Here is an 8063-nt window from a genome sequence, read left to right as displayed (position 1 = left end):
TTAGTGTGCACAGTAAGACAGATCAAATCAAATAGGAAAACACCTGAGCACTAAGCCTGAGGTCTGAATTTGCAATCAACTTCTTCCAGTGGCTAACGGATGTTTAATTTTTGAATTTCACTGACCTCCAAATTTCACAAAGAAAACCTTCTTAGCATGATGGTTAATAGAAAGATTAAACGAGAACTTACCTGTTTGAAGTTTGATCTTTATTTTATGAGGGAGTTGGAGAAAGAATTCACAGTGAGAGCCCGCTCAACGCGCGCGCAGTCATACTTCGTAGCAACAAGATGTGACATCTGTCAGAGTGGAAAGATTGAGAACTTACTTGAAGTTGATCTATACATTTTGTAATAATATTCATGCCATGGGAAGGGAGAGGAGGGACTGTGAATTCTTTCTCCAACTCCCTCATAAAATGTGACTCTGCACCTCAAAACAAACAAAAAGTCGCCAGACATGAATTTTCAGTTAAGACCATATTCTGAAAGAGCAGACTTTAAGCTTTAAAATGATGTATAACTCAAGTCAAATGGACTCTCCTAACCTATCTAAATATTGGAAAGAAAGCACAAACTCAGGAAAAGTGTGAACTGAGAAAAGAGGCTCTGAAGTACAGTGTCTATTCAAGCGCTTAATCTTTACCAAACCGTGCTGGCTGTGCGATGAATGGGACAAAAAACAGGAAGTAAACCACCAGAGTAGCAACAATGAAGAGATTATCAGATTAAAGTGTAATTAGGCATGTCTCATTAACACATTCTGTACATAATTAATGCCAACATTCAAAGCAGTAGCACTATCCTTTCAAAAGTTATTAGAGTTGAAAGTGAAGAGTGTGGACAAGATTTTTCAGAAATGAAAAAAGGATTGTAAAGACACACATAATCACACTATTCTACCAAAAATGTTCGAGATAAACTGCTAATAAACACACTTTCCTGCCCATTTTATGATACCAAATTTTAGCATAATGTAAAAGAAGATCCGCTCTTTCAGAAAATATGAAAAAGTCAAGTTCGGCTAGGTTGACCCATTTCACTTATTTTCAGTCCCCACGCAAAATCAGTGTGTGCGACTTTATGTTCGTTTTGAGGTGCACGGTCACAAATAAAGATCAAACTTCAAACAGGTAAGTTCTCGTTTAATCTTTCTATTTTATTTCGTGAGTTTACGCAAGAACTCACAGTGAGATTTTGTAGCACAGAAGTCACATTTGTTCCAACTGAACAAACTCAAGCATGCACAATGGCAAGCAAAATGTAAGCTCAAATTACCTGGGTCTGAGGCCATTATTCCCTCACAATGAGCTGTGACAGGCACTGTCCCTCTTCTTGTAGAGGTTTGTCGTAGAATTTACGGAATGTTCGTTCTTTTGACCAGCCTGCTTTTGCGAGGATCAGAGGAATAGGTGCATCCGCCCTGTTTGCTGCTGAGCTAGATGCTGCTCGGGTTGAATGTGCACTGAACATTGTGGTGTCAATGCCAGCGCCAGTCATGATTTCTTTGATCCATCGAGAAATTGTCTGTGCCGTTACTCTCTTGAAAGGCTTGTGAAAACTAATGAAGAGATGACTTTCCTCTCCTCGGATCTCTTTGGTTCTCCGAAGGTAGGCCTTAATGTATGTAACTACACACAAACGTCTGTCTGGGTGGTACGCTTTCAAAAGTACGTCCAATCCAAAATTCCCAGGTCTAGACTGCTTAAGATGTTCATTAACTTTGAATGACACCATAGATTGTTTGAGAATCATGCTGTCTAGATTCAGGCAATGCAAAGTCTGTACCCTCTGGGTGGATATCAAGGCCAGTAACATGCACAGCTTCATCGTCAATTGCTTCAAGCTGAGCGAGTTAGCGGGAGCTAGACTTCTCAAATATCTTAACACAATATTCACGTCCCAAATTTCCGAATACCGCGGCCTTGGGGGCCTGAGCTGGAACACACCTCTCATAAAACGAGAGAGAAGCGGATGAGTGCTGACAGTAAATTGTTCATCCTCTAACACTAGAAAGGTAGCAAGTGCACTCCGTGCTGAGTTAATAGCTGAATAGCTCAAGTTCTCTTCATAAAACATGTGTGTAAAAAACTCCGAAACAAAATTAATCTTGGCATGAAGGTGACTTTCCTTCTTAAGTGTACAAAACTTTCTCCATTTCCTTATATATGTACAATACTGTCTTTGGGTTGATGCCCTCCAAGATGCTGCCAAGATGTCCACCGTTCTGCTGCTCATGCCAGAGTTCTCGAACGGCAGCTTCAAAACCTGCAACACAACAGATCAAGGCAAGCGTGTAAAGGGTGCGGTTCCCCAGATACTGGTTGCGTAATCAAATTCCTGTGTCTAGGAATTAAGAGTGGTTCATCTTTAAGCATTCTCCTCATGCGAGGAAACCACGCTTGCGTAGTCCAGTTTGGGACAATCAAGAGACCATGTGCCTTGTCGTTTTCTATTTTTTGGAGACATTTGGGGATGAGGCAGAAAGAAGGGAATGTGTAGAAATACAGATCACCCCAATTCAGAGTGAATGCATCCACAGAAACCGCATCTGGGTCAGGCAGCCACGTAACGTACGCAGGCAGCTGCTTATTGAGTCTGGACGCGAAAAGATCAATTTGGGGAGTACCACATTTCTTAGTGATATCAGTAAAAACTTTCTTATTCAGCATCCATTCTGTTCTGTCATTAAAATGACGAGATCTCCTGTCTGCTTGTGTATTGTCACGACCTGGTAAATAGGCTGCTGTGATCCAGATATTCCTTTCCTTACACCAAACCCAAATGCCTCGTGCTGCCCTGTCGCAGGCTCGAGATTTAATGCCTCCCATATTGTTCAGGTAGGCTACAGCTGTTGTGTTGTCAGTTCTAATGAGCACATGTGTATCATGCAGGTGGCCGCAAAATGACTTCAAACCAAGCCCTGCAGCTAAGATTTCAAGATAGTTGATTTCATTGTTTTGAGCATGCACTATCTCCTGATCATCCCATCTACCGCCAGTTTCACTGCTTAAATCAGTGGCACCCCATCCTTGCCCACTGGCGTCAGTACGTAGCTCTAAAGCTGGCCGATCTCGACTAATTGGTGCCGACTGGCAGTGAATGTTATTGAACCACCACATTAACTCCTGTTTAGAAGCTTCAGACAAATTCATAGGTCTATCAAAATGCCCTTTGCTTGATTTTGGTGCAAGAATTTTGTCTCTTTCTAGGTTACGATAGAAGAGGGGGCCATATTGAATAGCAGGGAAAGTAGCAATCAGTTTCCCAATGACCTGCGCCACCTGCCTGATAGTAGGGTTTTGTTTCCCTAGCAATTCCGCACATACTGCCCTGATATTTTGACATTTCTCATGCGGGAGCGTTATAGTCATGCTTTCCGAATCCAAGATAAACCCCAAGAATTGGAGCCGTTGCTGAGGCTCTAGGATAGATTTCTCTGAATGAATGACAAAACCAAGGTCAGAGAGCAGTTTTGTGGTTGCTTGCACCGCTTCTAGTGCTTGTGATTCAGTTTCACCGATTATGAGAGTGTCATCTAAATACCCCACAACCAGGTGGCCTGCCTGTCGCAGCTTTGCGAACACCGGCTTCATAAGCTTTGTGAAGAGCCTAGGCGCTGTACTAAGGCCATTGGGGAGTACCTTAAATTGCCAACATTTCTCGTGCCAGACAAATCTCAAATACTTGCGATATGAGGGGTGAACAGGGACAGAGTAGTAGGCATCTCGAAGGTCGATTGAGGCAAGGTAACAACCAGGGGAAATTAGGGTTGTAGCCGTATGGATGTTATCCATTTTGAAATGCTGTACATTCAGACTGTCATTGAGGTCCGATAAATCTAAAATTAGGCGTATGTCCCCATTTTTCTTTGGGCGTGTAAAGATATTGGACACAAATTCTCCAGCCACATGCTGGCATTCTTCGATTACGCCTTTCTCGGCCAGTTTTCGAATTTCAATGTCAATCTTGCTCTCCTCAGCATTACCCACTCTGTAGTGGTAAGGCGGTTTACCTCTATGAGGTGGGCTATACGCCTCTTGAAATTCAAGTTTGTAACCGCTAATTGCATCAAGTATGAAAGGATCAGTGGTACGATTCCACTGTTTGCTAAAATCCTCAATCGACCCCCAACGGGCAGGTCTAATGGAACATCTACATGTTCATTGTCAAAAACTGACTGTACAGTGTGAGTAGATTGTGTATTTCCACAACAAGAGCTAGGCCTGCAACTTACCTCCTTGGGTAGTGCAGTTACTTTCTCCGTGACACAGTGTTTGGCTTGGCTGGGGTTGCTGTCGAGTAGCTCTGCCCCCGGTTGTGCGCATGAGCTGGAGGTGGGCGAGTCTGCGTGTGCGGGGCTGAATGTCTGTATCCCCGCTGCTGCTGGCCTAAAAAAGGCCTGGATGTATCGCCAGCTGTGAGCCAGCCTGCGTTCCGATATTGCTTCCGGCTGAATCCACCGCTGGCCGTGCGCTTGTATGGGTGGTATGGCTGATGAGTAGATCTCTTAGCCTGGCCTTTAACCACACTAAAGGCAGCCCTATTCTCCTCCTTGAGATCTTTTACACGTTGTCCCAAGTCATCACCGAATAGAAACGCGGTCACGGGCGTAGTAGGCTTGCACAGATGTGCGTAAGCAGCGTTCATATCGGGCTTGATCAGCTCCTTTCTCAGGCAATTCATCTCGTAATTGGCATTACAATGTACAGTGTAAAGCGAGTGCGTCCTGTTGCGCCTCGTTCAAGTCAGTAGGAAGAGTTTGTAGGAACGCACACAGCCCGCGGGTAAGAGATTTCTGTACTCTCTGCAGCTTAACGTCTCTGCTGCGCGTAGTCTGTGTCACATTATCCCAAATCACTGGATTGACTTTAGGGACTAGTAAGTTGGGGCAATTGCTCGGTGCTGGATAGTTTGCCGCTGACTCTTCCATAGATTTTTCCTCCAGACAATGGGAGATGAGATAATTTGTAGAATTTGCCAATTCGTCATTGATAGGGTCGCCCACACAGGCGGAGACCGCAAATTTTGCAGCAAAGGATAGCACTTGTACTGGCCGCCCCGTGCGCTCTGCGGGTGCGTAACCCGCTGCCGCCGCAGGGAAATCGCATTCATCCCCACTGTAGCTGCTGCCGCCGTGGTCGTCGTGCAGCGTACCGCGTGCTTGCGTACTATCGTCTGTAGCACACACATCCATGCCCCCAAACGGCACACCACCGTGGTTTTCTGCGGTACAAGCCGTGCCAACATGGCCGACACGTAGTTGCTGTTGTTGGATACGAGTAGGCTGAGACGGCAGTATTTCCATGACCTTTTCAAACATGGATTCGAGTTTAGAAAGGCGGGAAAACACCTCCGCGTCCGTCTTCTCTTTAGGGGGAGCTGCCTTCTTACTTAGGCCTGGTTTGGTGGGTTTTTTAAGGGTTTTCCCATTCCCTTCTTTCTTTGTTGGAGCCTTAATAGCCGGCGAACACTTGGGTCCATGATGCACGGCTGTAGTCACCATCGCCACGACAGACTTAGCTGTATGCAGGGCGCTCGTACTAGTGGTGCCACCCACGACAGGCTTAGCTGTATGCTGTGGGGGAGCGGAAAGCGGAATTTCCATCCCGCGATATCTCGTGAATAAAAATCCACTTCCGAAGCAAAGTCAGCTCTAACTGAGCTATAAATAATAACAATCCACAATATGATAAGATATTGCGACGATGCACAGTTAAAAGGACGAATAAAACTTGATTTAGACTGCGATGAGGGAACTTAGCCCCTCGTGCAAAACGTGTGAAGAAGCGATATGACTGCGCGCGCGTTGAGCGGGCTCTCACTATGAGTTCTTGCGTAAACTCACGAAATAAAATATGACATTTGACTGATATTGGAGATTCTTGCGAATCGGATCTACTACCTTTAATATTATTAAATCTAAAATGATTATTTGAAAGTTCGGAAATGCTGGAAATATCCTACCACAAGGAGGCAAAATATAACTGGTTCACATTTACAATTCATTTTGTTTTAAAAATTTTCTTATTTATTTTCGTTTTTGACAAACTCGCATACCAACGGCTGATATACTGTATAGTAAAGTGAATGTTTCATCTTCCAAACAGCATCCAATGGGATGGAAAACTCCAACTGAAAGGTGGACACCGTGACCATACTCGCTAAAGAAAACGCGTAATAGGGGTTGTTTTTTTCTCACGGATTAGATGGAAAGTGTGATGTACGAGCGTATAATATATTATATTATAATCAAAGGGTATCAAAAAGACCGAAATTTGGGAAAATGGTATTGTTCAATCATGATGAAGTACTTCTTTAGGGTGCAGGAAACATTTAAGGAATACTTGATTTTAAGGCCCGAAAAAATCATATGATCATTACTCGTTTAGGGGCCATTTTGAAAGTCCATGTATGAGCATGGTGTCCACCTTTTAATTGTCGCTACCCCTCCCGGCACAGTATCAAAGGACCGTTTTGTTAATTAACGCACCCCCCCCCCCCCTTCCTTTAAAAATCCTGGCTTCAGGCCTGCTAACGCGGGTATACAATAGAAAAAATAAAAGTTAAAACAACACCAGGAAAATCACTATTCTCAATTTTGCGGCGCGCTACGCGCGCAGAGTCTCGAACACAATTAAACTTTGCAACTTCCTGGCAAAATGAGTTTTTACTATTTCCTGGATGAAATACCGTAACGCGATGCATGCAACAGACAAAAATACAAATTTCCTCGAGACTTTAAAACGTCATTAAAACAGTCAAAATTCACAATTTGCGGCGCGCTTCGCGCGCAAATTCTTATACAACTTTTGTAGTTCGGTCGTCCAAAGAATATATATATATATATATATATATATATATATATATAATTGTGTGTGTGTGTGTGTGTCATCATTGGTATTGGTACCGAAGGTCCGTGTTTTTAGTGACCACACCCCCCCCCCCTTGAAAAATCCTGGCTACGGGCCTGTCTTGTTATGGCATCATCTACGGTCTGTGGGTCGTATTTGCGTCTTACGAAATGGCTGCGAAGTTCTTCGAGATGATGCGATTCGTCTTCTGGGTTAAAGCAGATGCGTCTCACTCTGAGGGCCTGGCTGTATGGTATACTGTGGAATGTGTGTTTGGGATGGCATGATGTGGGTAGAAGGTATGCATGTGTGTCCGTGGGTTTAGTGAAGATTTCTGTGTTTAGGGTGCCATTGTGGAGAAGAAGGTATGTGTCAAGGAAGGTGATTTCAGTGTCGGATGACTGAAATGTGAATTTGATAGTGGGGTGCGCTTCATTTAAGGACAGTTGGAAGTTTTACAGTGTGCGTGGTGATCCTAGCCATATGAATTGGATGTCGTCAATGAAGCGTTTCCAACTGCCTGACAAGATGCTTGTGGTGTTGGTTTTCGAGAAGATCAGTTTCTGTTCTAAGTCACCCATGAACAGATTTGCATATGCAGGAGCGCAGGGGGTCCCCATGGCAGTCCCATGAGTTTGCTTGTATACTTTGCCTTGAAACTGAAAGTAGTTGAGGTTAAGTACAAGCTCTAAAAGGCGCAAGAGTTGGTCAGTCGGGGGATGTGGATTGATGCGGTTGTCCAGTGCGCGTTTTGTTGCTAGGATACCCTCATTGTGAGGTATGTTTGTGTACAAACTACACACGTTGGCTGATACTAGGATGCTACGTGGTGAAAATGGGGCATGCTTGGTGTTTATTTCCTGTATGTGTTGTAAGAAGTGTGTTGTGTCTTGAATGAAAGAGGGCAATTTTTGAACAAGCGATCGTAAGTGTACATCGATGAGTCTGGAAATTTCTACAGTTGGGCATGCGCATCCGGATACAATCGGTCTCCCAGGGTTGTTCTCTTTATGAATCTTGGGTAGGAAATAAATGTTAGGGCAGGTTGGGTGTGGTGGGGTCAGTACCCTCTTGACCTTGGGATCAATTTCTAGTGGTTCAATGGCTTCCTTTACTTGTTCTAGATACGTTTGTGTGGGGTCTTTGTCTAGTAGTGTGTAGGTGTTATCTGATCGCCTTCAGCGATAATATAGTCAGTGGTTGACATTAT

General features: G+C 44.1%; 1 pseudogene; it reads right to left on the bottom strand.

Moving 5' to 3' along the window:
• Positions 1-1904: 1904 nt before the first annotated feature.
• On the bottom strand, positions 1905-5479 carry LOC139737865 (uncharacterized; annotated as a pseudogene).
• Between the last annotated feature and the right edge of the window lie 2584 nt (positions 5480-8063).

This window comes from Diadema antillarum, unplaced genomic scaffold, assembly GCF_040938485.1.
Source record: "Diadema antillarum isolate AM-2024a unplaced genomic scaffold, OU_Dant_1.0 seq00000711_RagTag, whole genome shotgun sequence".
Taxonomy (NCBI): Eukaryota; Metazoa; Echinodermata; class Echinoidea; order Diadematoida; family Diadematidae; genus Diadema; species Diadema antillarum.
The sequence above is the reverse complement of the archived record's forward strand: the minus strand, read 5'-3'. Positions and strand labels throughout refer to the sequence as shown.